Source organism: Equus quagga, chromosome 11 (assembly GCF_021613505.1).
Source record: "Equus quagga isolate Etosha38 chromosome 11, UCLA_HA_Equagga_1.0, whole genome shotgun sequence".
In the NCBI taxonomy this organism is placed as follows: domain Eukaryota; kingdom Metazoa; phylum Chordata; class Mammalia; order Perissodactyla; family Equidae; genus Equus; species Equus quagga.
Genome location: NC_060277.1, coordinates 18,934,636 through 18,948,574, shown reverse-complemented (window position 1 = coordinate 18,948,574; position 13,939 = coordinate 18,934,636). Strand labels below are relative to the sequence as shown.

At 38.7% G+C, this 13,939-nt stretch overlaps 1 long non-coding RNA gene across 3 annotated transcripts in view; it reads left to right on the top strand.

Moving 5' to 3' along the window:
* The window catches only part of LOC124246485 (uncharacterized), a 37,307-nt gene extending 24,128 nt beyond the window's left edge, over positions 1-13,179 (top strand). For 2 of the 3 annotated variants that reach the window (XR_006890505.1, XR_006890506.1), the window contains exons 2-3: positions 8,325-8,457; positions 10,038-13,179. This is a non-coding gene — a long non-coding RNA (uncharacterized LOC124246485). The remainder of the gene's footprint in view (positions 1-8,324; positions 8,458-10,037) is intronic. The other variant, XR_006890507.1, reaches the window with a different exon arrangement.
* Positions 13,180-13,939: the final 760 nt, after the last annotated feature.

The window sequence follows — 13,939 nt, the reverse complement described above, 5'->3', positions numbered from 1 at the left end:
CAGTTGTTCGTGACAAAAACCTAAGACTCATCCTTCATTTCCCCCCCTTTTTTTTGGTTAGTACCATTCAGTCCACCAGCAACTCCTTTTGGCTTTGTCTTCAAAATGTATGTAAAATCTGCACACCTCTCACCATATTTATCACCCCCACTCTATCGATATTGGTGTAGATGTAGATATGCCCCCATCAACTCTTGCCTGGATGGCACAGAGTTTCATATCTCTGCTTCCACTCATCCCCCTCATAGTCTCTTCTTTGCACACAGCCAAAGTGGACTTTCCAAAATGTGAATCAGAACATGTAATTTTCCTTTTCAAAGGGCCTCCACAATTGCTTCTCATTACACTTAGAATAAGTCCAAATGTCTTCGATGGCCGCATGGCCTCTGTGCCCCACCCTGCCTGTGCCTGCAGCCTCAGCTCCAGTTTCCCTCCCTAATGCTGAGTGTGCCCCAACCATTCTGCCTTATTGCTGTTCCTCCAGTGTGCCAAGCTCTTTCCTGCCTCAGGTCTGCACGCACTGCTCCTTCTGTCTGGAATGCTCTTCCCCTCATTTTTATATGGCTGGCCCTCCACATTATTCACTTCTTGCCAAAGATCACCTCCTGAAGGACTGTCCTGACCAACATGTCTAAAAGAGCACCCACAGCCCTGCCCTTTACTTTTCCCTTGTCCTGCTTTTTATTTTTTTTTACAGCATTTGCAATCCAAAACTATATCCTTTTTACATATATGTTCATTTTCATATCGTCTCTCCCTCCCACCAGAATATAAGCATCCTGAGGGCAGGGACTTGGGCCTGTTGTTCACTGCTATATCCCTAGTGCCTAAAACAGTCAGTGAAATGTAGCAGAAATAAAGAGAGAGACAAGAAAAGAAAGAGAAAGGCAGAGCTGTGTTTCCAGCTCAGATTCTGTTTGATTCCAGCAGGCTGTGCTGACACTGTCCTGTTTGTAACTTTCTGCTTGTAACAACAAAAGATGGACAATAACCCACAGGTCTATCAATAGAGACTGTTAAATCAATCATGAAACATGCATATAACAGAATAAAATGCACCTATAAAAAAGAATGAAGAAGATCACAGTGTACTATCTCTAAAATAAAGGGAAAAAAGCAAGTTGCAGAATGTGTGCTCTGACCCTCTGCCTTCTCGTCTCTGGCCCTTTACACATCCTGCTCCTTACTCTTGGAAAGCTTTTCTCTAGACTTTTCTGGTCTCTCTCAAATAGCACTTTGCAGAGAACATCCCCCAACACACTATTTAAAATATCTTCTACACGCCCTTCACTTGCTAATCTCTTGCATTGCTTTATTTTTCCACATGGTAGCTATCACCATCCCAAATTATATTATTTACTCACATGTTTATGTATTTTTTTCTTGCCTATCCTTTCCATGAGAATGTAAACACTGTGAAAGCAGGGACCTTGACAGTCTTATTTGCTGTGCATTCCCAGGGCCTAGAAGAGTGGCTGGAGTGAAGTAGGAATAAGAAATGAGAGACAGAAAGAAACAGATAGAACTGAGTTTCCAAGTCAGGTTCTGTTGGATTCTAGAGTATATTAACCACCACTATGTGCTACCCCTCATTCTTAAATTCTTCTGTGTTAGGACCTTAGTGCTTTTAGGCTGAAATGACCTTAGAGATCATCTAGTCTAAGTCTTGATTCTGCAGAAAAAATGACTGAGCTGAGCGTTAGGTGATGTGTGGAGGTCCAGGGAATATGGGGGTCAGGGATGAAAGTGCAACATTTTATAATTTTTTCAGCTTTGAAGTATGTAATGTGTTACTTATTATTTTTTTAACTACATAAATACATTTTGAAAAACATCAGTAAGATGCTAACTAGTTAAATAATTCAGGCATGAGCACTGTGAGGCTTTGGAGGAAGGTAAGTCACTGTGGGCACAGTCACTGGTCAGGGCAGGCTTCCTGAAGGAAGACATATACTGGCCCTTAAAGGAGGGAAGGGATTTGAAGAGGAGGAAGGAGCATTTCAGGAAAGCACTGCAGGACTGAGGAGTGGTTGGTGGGAGGGATCCAGATATAGGAGGGAGGCTCTGAGAAGAGAAACCTATAAGGGCTTAACAGGACATCAACTGTCACTATAACATGGTTTACTCTGGAAATGGGAACTGGAACATCAATCCTTAGAGCCTGTAGATATGTTGATGTCCTGACCTCTTGTACCTCCTAATGTGACCTCATTTGGAGGTGGGTTTGTTGCAGATGTAATTAGTTAAGATGAGGTCGTATTGGTGTAGGGTAGGCCCCTAAGCCAACACGACTCGTGTCATTATAAAAAAATAGCCACGTGAAGACAGAGGCAGAGATTGGAGTTATGTGCTAAGGAATGTCTGGGACTATCAGAAGCTGGAACAGGCAAGAAAGGATTCTCCCTGGAGGCTCTGGAGAGAACAGAGCCTTGCCAACACTTTGATTTCCAACTCCTAGCCTCCAGAATCGTGATATAATAAATCTCTATTGTTTTAAGCTGCCAGTTAACGGCAGCCCAAGGAAACTAACACACAGACTGTACTTTTACAACCTAATTTTGAAATGAAGCCAAACAGAAGTAAACCGTCACCTTGCTTTGTAAATGTGTTCATGGAGCACTTGATAAATTTGATCAGAACTGTCTTTATGTTTTTGTTGATTAGTAATAATAATTGGTTACATAACACCCATAAATGTTAGCATCTTTAAATGCTTTGCACATAAATGCTTTACGAATTAATTGCAAGCAGAGTTGGAGTAATTCAAGCCACAAACTTAGTGAATCACCAGCAGAATCAGACATAGAACCTTTGTTTTTCTTTTCCAATCTAAAAGCTCAAACTTCAATAAGTTTTCTTTTACTTTTCTCTTAGTTGAAGCATTAATTCCTGTGTATACTTAATCGAATGATTTAGTCATTGTTTTCTTTTCTTTTTTTTTGGTGAGGAAAGTTGACCCTGAACGAACATCTGCTGCCAATCTTCCTCTTTTTGCTTGAGGAAGATTGTTGCTGAGCTAACATCTATGCCAATCTTCCTCTGTTTTGTATGTGGGATGCTGCCACAGCACAGCTTGATGAGCAGTGTGTAGGTCCACACTGGGATCCCAACCTGCGAACTGCGGGCTGCCAAAGCGGAGAGCGCGAACTTAACCACTCTGCCGCTGGGCCAGCCCCTTAGTCATTGTTTTCTTATAAAGTACAGATTTTAACTTTTTTGGCTTTAAATTCATGAACATATCTGTAGTCTAGTCATTAATTATGCTTACTATCGTGACTGTAATAAGAGATTTAGGACTCACTATCCCAATAATCTTGCTAACTTATATCCTGAACCAGAGAGAAAATTCACAGAGAAATGAATTATACATAAACTTAAACCCTCCCAGGCACAGAGCAATTTTCTCTGCTGTTCACATCAAGTTGCACTTGACTATCTTTGTTTTCAAGGCTCTCAGCCTCTGCCTTGATAATTTTCCTTTCCCTCATTTTTTTTCTGTCAATTTTATCTCTTGTACTAAACAAGATTTACGGTTTTGTCTTTCTCTTTTCCTGTCTGTGTGCTTTCACAATACGGGTAAAAGGAGATTTTGCTGTGTTGTCATCAGGCAAGACTCTAACAAAGCAAATTACATTTTTCAAAGAGGTTCTAGTGTGGATTGCAACATGTTTAAATTGACTGCTCCTCCTTCCTTTACTCAGCCTCAAATTGAATTCTTAGTTAAATTTGAGTTCAGTTTTTCTTTTTTTTTTAAACTTGAGGGTCATGGGAACAAGTTTGAGCTTAGTCACATCCTATGGGTTTTAACCTTCAGAGTTATCTTCTAACCCCCCAAAATATTAGTCATTCTAATAACGGGTTAGGAGAATTGTTTGGACATTCATAGGAGTTTGGCTCAGATAAGTTATTTCAATAACAGATTTTCTCAAGAAAATCTCTTCAATTATCACTTTCCTGACTTCTGGTCTCCTGTAAGATTTCTAAGTTCCATCTGACTCTACAAAAATGTTTTAAAATAATGCTCTGAGTTCAATATATTTGGGGAAATTATCAGATTTGCTTTATTCATAAGATAGTGCTATTTTATTTGAGGGAAATTTTAATAATTATTATATTCAACTAAATCAAAAATGCATTTTATACTTTCCTTTTACATTTTTCTTTAGCCATTGCTTACCTATTTGTGATATAAATGGAGACCAGTAGATATCCCCTCATATGTCTATTATAATATAAGATGCTTAATGAGTTGGCTGGAGCTACAGGCAAGGTGAGTTCCTTTGGCCCTTTGTCTCATCCGTGTCCTTAGAGATGCAAATAAAACTTGCATTTAGCAATATTTGCTTCTGATGTATGGCATCAGCAAGAGTTACATTCAGGTACAGGAATCTGCGTGGAGAGGCAGGCCTGGCCCCATTGTTTTAGCATCTATTGTCCCGTCCCAGACAGAAATTCTTCTAGGAGTCAGTTGAGGGGGGATAGAGTAGGGGTAGCCCCCAGCCTCTTTGCATCCTCTCTTAGAGTGACTTGGGCAAATTCCTCCACTTCTCTGGATTTCAGTTTCCTCATTAGTAAAATAAGGGAATGGTAGATAACATTTATTTGAACATTATGTGCCAGGCACTGTTCCAAGCACCTTATATGCATAATCTGTTCAATCTTCACACTCTATGAGGGTGAAAGATCCAACACACACACACTCTTTCAAATCCTTCTTATCTTACCACCTTCTAATATATATAACAGTTTATTATGCTGTTGTTGTCTTGTCGACTTCCTTGGTCTAGAATGTGAATGTCACAAGGCACAAGGGCAGGAATTTCCATTTGTTTTGTCCACTCGCATACACCTAGAACAGAACCTGGCACTCAAGAAACATACATTGGATGTTGAATAAATGAGGTACAGAGAGACTCAGCAATTTACTGATGCTCATGAAGCTAGTAAAAGGGCAGAGTGGGGAGTGTATCCCAGATTGTTCATCTCCAGAACCCAGCCTCTAAAGCACTATATTGTGTAAAATTAGGCAATTGGTGGCTTCCAAAGCCATGGCTCATAATGCTGGTTTGCCTCAGAATTATATCTGATGCTTTAAAAAATATCCCTCCGGCCCCCATTAAGTACTTTAATTCTCCTTTATTGGGTCTGGAGTCACTACATTTTTGTCCTAAAATTCTTAAGTTAGCTTAATTTGCATCTAAAGTAGAGACTAAATGCTTAAAGTTTATCTCAATAAATACCTTAATTTTATAAATCTTTGAAATTTATCCTGAAAGAGTTCAGACTGAGGCTGGAAAACAGACAGACAAATGGAAGACAGTAGGACCAAAGCCTGCTTCTGAGTTAGATTCATGATCTGGCTCATGGTTGGGTTCATGGTTGGGTTCATGGATCTTTCTATAAAGACTTTCCAACTAATCCTAATGACGTAGGATTGATCCGTAACTCATAACTAGAGAGTTTACTCTAGTCTGATAATGAAGTATAAAATAATCTACATGGTGTAAAATCAGTTTAACCATTTAATGATTTAACCATCTGCCTAAATACTCTATTCTCTAGCATGTATTATATATCTTATCTACAAGAAATACCATAATGTGTATGAGCAAAGAAATGGAATACTACTCTAATATCCCAGTAAGATAGAAAGTGTTATCACTATTTATATTAAAATAGTAATTAATAATTTCAAGATTATACTTCCCTTTCAGATATATGTGTCTAACAATAAACGGACAGTCTAAACCTCCCCAGGGAATGGACTTTAGGAAATTGTTTCTTTCACAGCTATTAATTAATGAACCATGCTCTACTAGATAAGTAGGACTTTAAAGAAAATACTTTCTGGTGAAGCATTATCCCTTCAAGTTGAGAGATAATCTTCACCACAACAGTGCAATGGAACGTGGTGCTGAGTGGCCTGAAGTAATAGCCAGCCCAGGAAGATTGGTATTTGGTTTTGCTACAGGTGACTTCCTGATCCTACAACTAATTACAGAAAAGAAAGTGTTTAACAGATTCCTGTGAAGTTGATTGAGCATCGCTTTTTTTTTGTTTGTTTAATGTGCTGTGCAGATACCTTAACTCATTTGCTTCTTTTAAAAGTTGTTGAGTTTTTGTTAGTGTAGATTCTCCAAGACGCAGACACCAATTCAGGGTTAACTGTGCAAGAAATTTATTAGAGTAAACACCTATGAGAAAAAATGGGGAGAGAAAATGGGAAAGGGGAAATGTGAATCTGATTGTATCCTCGTCTTACTTAAAACCCTACAATGCCTTCTTATGGCCTTAGGGTACAGACAGCATCTTCAATATGGCCTATAAGGCTCTGTCTGATTTGGTGCTTGCTCACCTTCACAGCCTCAACTTTTGATGGCTTTCCCTTTCACTCTCTTCACTCCAGACACGTTGGTGAACTCTTAGCTTCTTGCATATGTCCTTCTCTCTTCTGTTCACAGGTCTTCGCAGTTGTCTTCAGTCCTCACCTTTCCACATAGCTAAATCCTACTCCACCTTCACATCTCAGTTTAATCATGACTTATTCTGGGTGGGTGTCCCTGACTTTCCAGTAAAAGCTCGCCTATGTCTGAACTCAGCAGTCAATAGATTCCCCCTCCCACTCCTCACCTCCATCCTTCAAAGGGATTGTCTTTATTCTCATACACAGGAAATACAGGTCCCAAAGCCGTGTCTGCTGTTGGCCTCTCCTACCCACTCCACCATCATTTTGATGTGACTTTATTGATATCTTATTTAATCATCTTGCCAATGGTGGGTGGGAAGATTTTCCTTAGTTTTTGGCCTGCCTCCAAGATGCACGCAACAGCAGGCACGATTAGGAAAATAAGAATATTTTGCCTATTTTCCCTAGTCTGCCTTAATAGCTGGGAACGAGTAACTTGCTGGCAGTTGGTGGTTTGGATTCATGACAAGAATATGAATTTGGGAGTCAAACTCACATTGTAATCCCAACTCCACCTCTGACAGCTGTTTGAATCCACCTGTGAGTCTCAGGTCTCCATCAGCCTTCATCAGCAGGGAAACCGTGGTTGACTTAGAAGTTGTTGCCGGTGATGTAGCTTTGGAACCTTCACAAGGTTGTTCTGAGGACTGAGGATTGTGTGCAGTGATATATATATAAAGCACAAAAAGAGTCTGGCTTTGTTGGACACCAACAGTAGACAAATCCAGGTGGCTTGGAGGCCCATTATATCCCCCCCACCCCGGCTCCCCCAAACGCCCATGGTCAATTTGTAGCTCAACCAGCTTGAGCTAGCTCAAGGAAAGAACAAGCTGATAATTTGACCATGTCCTTCCATTGCATAGATGTTCACTGTGCTCCCCTACTCATCCCTATCAATAGCTAGAGCATTACAGGGACAGAGTGTCATTCTTCTGAGGGTGCGTGCAGTCCTTGTCTGCCTGGCCTGAACTGTGGGTAATGAAGTCTCAGGACATGGTGTGTGCTCTCCTACTCGTCTGCTTCTAAGTTTTCTCTCAGTTTATCCCATTTCATATTTGCACCTTGAGGCTCTAATAACAAGTGCCCATGATCCCTTTGCATGACAGTTGGAGGCCAAGTGGGGACACACACCACCCATTTCAGTGTTAGGTGGTTTGGGATGCAGCAGAGTTTACTGGTCCACCCAGGATGGGAAATAACCCTTCTGGGGTGGCCAGTCACCTGAAAGCCTAGGGCCAGGTGTTTGCATCCCAGGATCATGGTTGGTGGTATCAGAGGAGTCCTTCAGATACCAAAGCTCCCAAAGTACTGGAAAGAGATGGATTTTTTACAAAAGGAAATCCCAGAAGAGTGAGACTACTGGTTGCCTGAATTTTGCAAAGTCCCAAGGCCTCACTCTCAGACACTGTTTTAGCAGGTCTGGGTCAGGCCAAGCATATTTGTGAAAATGTCCATCACAAGTTGTCATGTGTACTCCTAGATAAGGACTGGTGTAAAACACTATCTCCAAAGTTCTAGGGGTGGGCTTAATTATAAACATACGGGTTCTCTCCCTTGTTTTATTAGAGAAATTATATAGAATAATTTGTTTGTACCTTCTGCCTTGCCTTTATCCCCAAATTTCTTGTACCTTTCATCATTTTTCATAGAAACTAGTGTTCTGTGCTACAACCAGGGTAGGTAGATGGTCTCCTAAGAAGTTAAGATGTTTATACAACTTCTGTTTCTCACACTGTGATGTTCTGAATCATGTTGTGTGATTTTCTTCTGCCTTCCATGTAAAGACAACTACTCTCTGATTTGCAATTCTGCCTTCTCAAATGCATAGCCCATTTATAATTTTCTGTCTGACTTACAGCATGCATGCAGATATTTTCCTGGCCCATCACTATAGCAGCTGAGAGAGAGCCCGCAACCTGGAGGAGCTCAGAGGAGAGGAAGGCGAGAAGCTGGAGGAGTGAGAGCCTCTAGAGAAGAAAGGAAAATCTGAGGTAAGGGTTCCCTTCAGCTCTTTCCTTGAAAGAAAGACTTTTATGTTTGAAATACCCTACAGGCTGCTGGTGCCAAGAGTGACGAAATCTTTTGGCAGTTACTATGATCTTCACGTCAGTTCACCTCTTTAGATTTTACTGATAATATTTAAATGATGCCAACATTATGCTGTTTGACCATCTGTCTCTCTTCATTGCCATGTACTTCCATCCAGTGCTGTGGCACTCTGGGTATCTTTTGGCTGATGCTAAGGCAGCCAAATCCTGACTCACCACACTCATACTTGGTGTCTCTTTTGCTTAGCCAAGAAAACCGTTCGGTTCTCTCTTCATTTGTCCAATGTAAAGACATTGGGTGCTCCCTGAAATTTACTACGGAGCTACAAACCATGAATGAGGGTGAAGACTTAACAGAATGAAAGTAGAATGTATCAAAACCTACATGGGGGAAATAGTGTGTAAGAGCAAAACGAAGCAGAAAAACTGCTAGAGAGATGAGAAAATAAATATATTTTCCTAAAGCCATTCCAGTGGAACAGTCTATAAAGAGGGATAGCCCTAGTCAAAATCTAACCCAAAATAGACTCTTCAAAATGATTAGTCAGGCCGTTAGATTTTCATGACATTTCACATTTACTAAACTGTAGCCTAGAGGCTGATTTTGGGGGTCATTTGTGTGATCTTCAAATATGGAGGCCTTCTAACTCCGGGGAAAATAGATAGGTTTTCCGCTAAAGCGAAGTTGGTGGAGATAGTACGGAAAGTGCAGTGCAGACAGTATGGAAAGGAAAGAACAAGGAATAGCAGGGTGAGGTATCTCCAGCTGGTATAGTGCCACTCTTTTCCAGAACAGACCCTGTTTTTCTCAGTTACTTAGTTACACAGTGCATCACAAAGAGTAAGCTATTGGCCCTTAAGTACAGAAAGAGGCGAGTCAAAGACTTTATGGGATTATTTCCTAGTAGAAAATTAAAATAAATGTTTCATGGATTTCTCCCTGTCTTCCATCACAAGGTGAAGAAGTAACAAGGGAAGAGGAGGGTGTGGTTAAGGGGAAGGGTTCGAATAAAGTCTTGAGCTCCCAACTGTGACCTGGGGAGGTCGTAACTGATCCTGAACTGTCTCTCATGATGTTGGGATTCCAGAAAGGCTACAGTTGGAAGAGAAGGATGGATTTTCTTGTCAGGATCTCAGGCAAATATTTTGCTGGAAGAACTATAGTTGATGTCCAAAGGATTGAAATCACTGGGATTTCAGGGTATTTAGAGTTCAAATTTTAAAGCATTCTCGTAATAGTTGACTCTGAAATGCTCCTGGTAAATATTTCTATTTGTTATTGATGGACCCATTATTGGTGTATGCTTCCTACCTCATTAACCACGTTATATCTATTTTTTAGAAAATGCCTTGTTGTATATTTTACCTGCCTAATTTTGAGGGCAATTGAAACTATTACATGTGTTACTACAGAAATTATGTTCTTACACAAGTAGACTAAGAGACACAACTGCTAAATGTCAGACTCTTGATTGGCGTTTTCATTACCGTTAGTACAAGTTCAAGTCTGTTCCTCTGCACAGCGCACTTCAACCACAGAGGCCAGAGCAGCACATCAAAGCCAGAAGTACAAGTCATCAAAGTTCAGATTCTTTCCTGCTTCTCTGTGGTGGAGTCGAGAATACAAACATCCTCAATTGCTGTAGCAAGAGGAACATTAGTCCATCAACAGAACCAAACAGGAAGTACCAAATGGGTATTTCTTCTATTTATTTTGTGACCATTAAGAAAGACAGAGTAGTTCTTTCAACCAAATTTGTCCATGAAGCACAGAACACATATAAGATGTAATCATTTTAGTTAGTGGAAAATTTGATTGCAAAAAGATTTAATGCTGTTTTTCCAGTTATTTTACTTACTACAATTTAGGCAATACTACATTCTTAGGATCTTAGAATTGTACCATATCTTAAGTTATTATTTCCTTTCTTTAAACTATGAACCAGAAACTTATCATTTGCTACAGCCTACTGAGATTTGCATTATGATTCACTTACACTTTAATTAAATTTCTCAAATATTTCCTTTCCAGATCCAAGAGGATGTGCATATATTGAGCAGAATACTTTCACCTCCCTTTAGTATGTGATAGAGTGCTAAAGTGTCAGATAAGGCCAGGAAATACCACAAATGGTACTTCAGAGATTTGTTTGCTTTGCCAAAATTTTTAATCTTGGTGTAACAGTTGGTTATCTGCTCCATTGCATCAGAGTAAGTTCTACTACTCCACTGCCAGTGACAGCAGATAAGCAAAAATAAGGCACACTGTAATGATTTAAACAAGCCTAGGGAAGAAGCAAAAGGGAATGTAATTTGTATTTTTTATGAATATTTCCAGAAATGAATCAACAAGCCACTTCATTATTCTTATAATTACTTGGAATCTCTTAATTCCAGAAGATTTTTTACCCTGCTAGTTAAAAGGAAATGAATGCTCCTCTTCAGCTTCCCTCATTCTTTTTCTCATCCAGCCGGTGGTGTACCAAGGACGGGATGGTGGGAGTGGTCTACCCCTAGTATAGGCAATAAGGGAGTGCTTTGAGTGTAGAAAATTTGAAAGGAATAAAATAAAATAATAGTAAATACCAGTCTGCTTTTTATTATAACTATGCCCTGACAATTCTAAACAATGGCAATGATACGACTCCTCTCTGAAAAAAAAATTTTCGTTGTTGGTCTAAGTTCTAAACAACTGCTACAGTTACTGACATTTAACAATATATATGTAAGCTGAAAATTACCATGTTTTTTATTACTTATTCTTTAGTAAACATAATATTTGACATGGAAGTAATTCTAACTTCCCTGCACGTGAACTCAGCTGCACATGTTTATTTCAAGAAAAAGCAGCCAAGTTCTGTTTTTGCTTTTTCATAACACTGTGCTATAGCTGTTTATTTTGAATCTATGTTTAAACACAGGGTTACATAGTACCACAGAGGTTAGAGATACGAACTGAGCCTGAAGTGAGCTCAAATAATCCTCAATCCATTACAAACTCTGGAGAATTTTACCAAATATAATAGAAATTTATGATGAATTTTCTGGTGAAGGTATTTTAGTGGAAAATTTTCAACTGCAGAAATATTTGAAAGGTGTTAGAACTGATTCCAAAGAACAAAGACACAGATGCTTATTGTAATTTCTGGAATTTACTGTGAAATGGGACTTTTTTGAATCTCTGGTAAACTCATCCTTATTTTAAAGCTTTCCTAACCAATTGTATATCTTTCTTCATGTAAAAGAAACATTTCAAATTAAAATAAATGAAAAGTGTCCTTCAATCAACTATGAATGAAGATAGATCGACAAACCTGGCTGAACTGATTCTGTTGACCATGAATATGTGAATATCAATTTGATAAAGCCGTTGACAAATTTATGGAAGTGAACCCTCAAAGCCAGAAACCGCGTGTCAACTCCTTTGGTATCCAGGAAGAATTTTATTTTGGCTATACATAATAATAAATATATCTCTGTTTTATAGAAGAAAAATCTAAAAATGAGTATCTTGCAGTATATTAGCAGAACGTACATTCCTGTTGAAAAGGTTCATGATGACCTAGACAGAATCTAAACAGTTGAATGAGAGAATGATACTCAGGCCTGCAAGATGTTAAATAATGTGATAGAGCTAATTTTAGCCTAAATCCTGCTCATCTCAAGGTAATGGTAAGCTATAATTTCTGCAATTTGTGTTAATAATGAAGACGCATTATTTTTAAACTAATATATAATCCATTTTATCTGGGTGACATGTGACCTGCTATATTTGTTTCTAAGTTTTAAAGAAAAAAACAACATCAAATTTTATTGGGATAATTATATGGTGCTCAAAATATCTGACTATGTACTTTAGGCTAAGTTCATAGCCTTTGTTGCAAAAAAGTATTAATGACTATATGATACAGATATATTCATATTTATGACACTAATGAGAAGAGCTAATGCTCATGATTTGCTGGTAACACCCATGTTTACATTTTACTTTGTTAAATGCAATATCCCTATGAGCTGTAAATGCTATCATTACACCTATTTTACAGATAAGGAAGCTGAGGCACAGACAATAAATATTTGCTCAATGTCACACAGCTGATAAATAGTAGAGGCAGTATATAAATCTAAATAATCTGACTCCAGAACCCCTGCTCCTCACTGCCATGCCACAGCACCTCTCATATATGAGGAAAACGTATATAAGAAAAGTTGCTTTGTGCAGGATTTATATTTGCTAAATTTTGCAATAGGGTCATTATTCATCGTTTAGAATTAGAAATGCTCTAATTGCAGAATTATTCTGGATAAATTGAAAAACATTGATAATACTGATGATTACAGAGAGTCTTGAGGTCAAATAAAGGTTGAAGATTTAGAAAAACTATGTTTCGATCAAGTCTGAGATTTCAGATATATATAGTAAAATGGTTTTACATACTTAATGACTGTTCGTAAGCAAAAATGTCTTGTGTGATTTGGTTTTTTAAAAAATGGTTCTGAGGGTATTGAATATAAGTCTGTTTTGATTTCTTTAGACATTTTGCTCCTGCATTTAATAATACCCGTGGCAGTTTTTGGGGACATTATAGAATTTTGTATAACTCTGAAGATTACATCTTTAGCAACTGAAGCAGAAATTTTGCAATTACCTTGATTGTCTCAGATAAGAGAAACAACAATAGCCACAGAGAATAAACTTCATCAGTTCTTTCCTGTAACGAGACGTTTGTTATTTTTCACGTCTGTTTGATGCCCTGATTAATCTTTCTTTTCTGGCTTCATCTATCTTTAATGAATATGCATCTGTTCACAGTGAAACATTTTAAATTTGGATCTTATGAATTTAGAATTCATTATAATTCATAGACTGAACCAAAGATTACCTTTGGCATAAATACAGAGAGAGTAGAAGTCTTTGCTAAACAATTTGACCCACACCCAACCAGCATCTGTAGAGTTTTGTTACCTAATTTGCAAAATCCATGTAGCTTATTCCATTTACAAAGCTGTAGAATAATAGAAAGCTCGTTCCATTTTTCAGCAAAGCACTGTAGAGGCAGCAGCATGTTATAAAAACAAAGCAGTTTCAAACCAGCTAAGATTCTCTAGCTTCCCATTGTCAAGGGTCTCTGGACCTCTGAGGGCTGCCCAGACATCTTTGGCCAGGTCCATCTTCGAGCTACAAGTTTCTCTATGGCTCCAAATAGCAAAACTGAGTATTCTAGAAATGTTTGCTCTCATTTTTGTGTTATCTATCTCACATGCCCTGTGCTAGAAGCTCTGTTCATCTGTATCTACTTATTAGCAACATACTCCTGTTCAGTAGATAAATTAATTTGTCTTCCTGTTTGTAACTGGCTGGAAAAGTCCAGGGTGGGATCTCCTCCACCCAAACCCTGTCCATCTGCTCACCATATTCCATGGC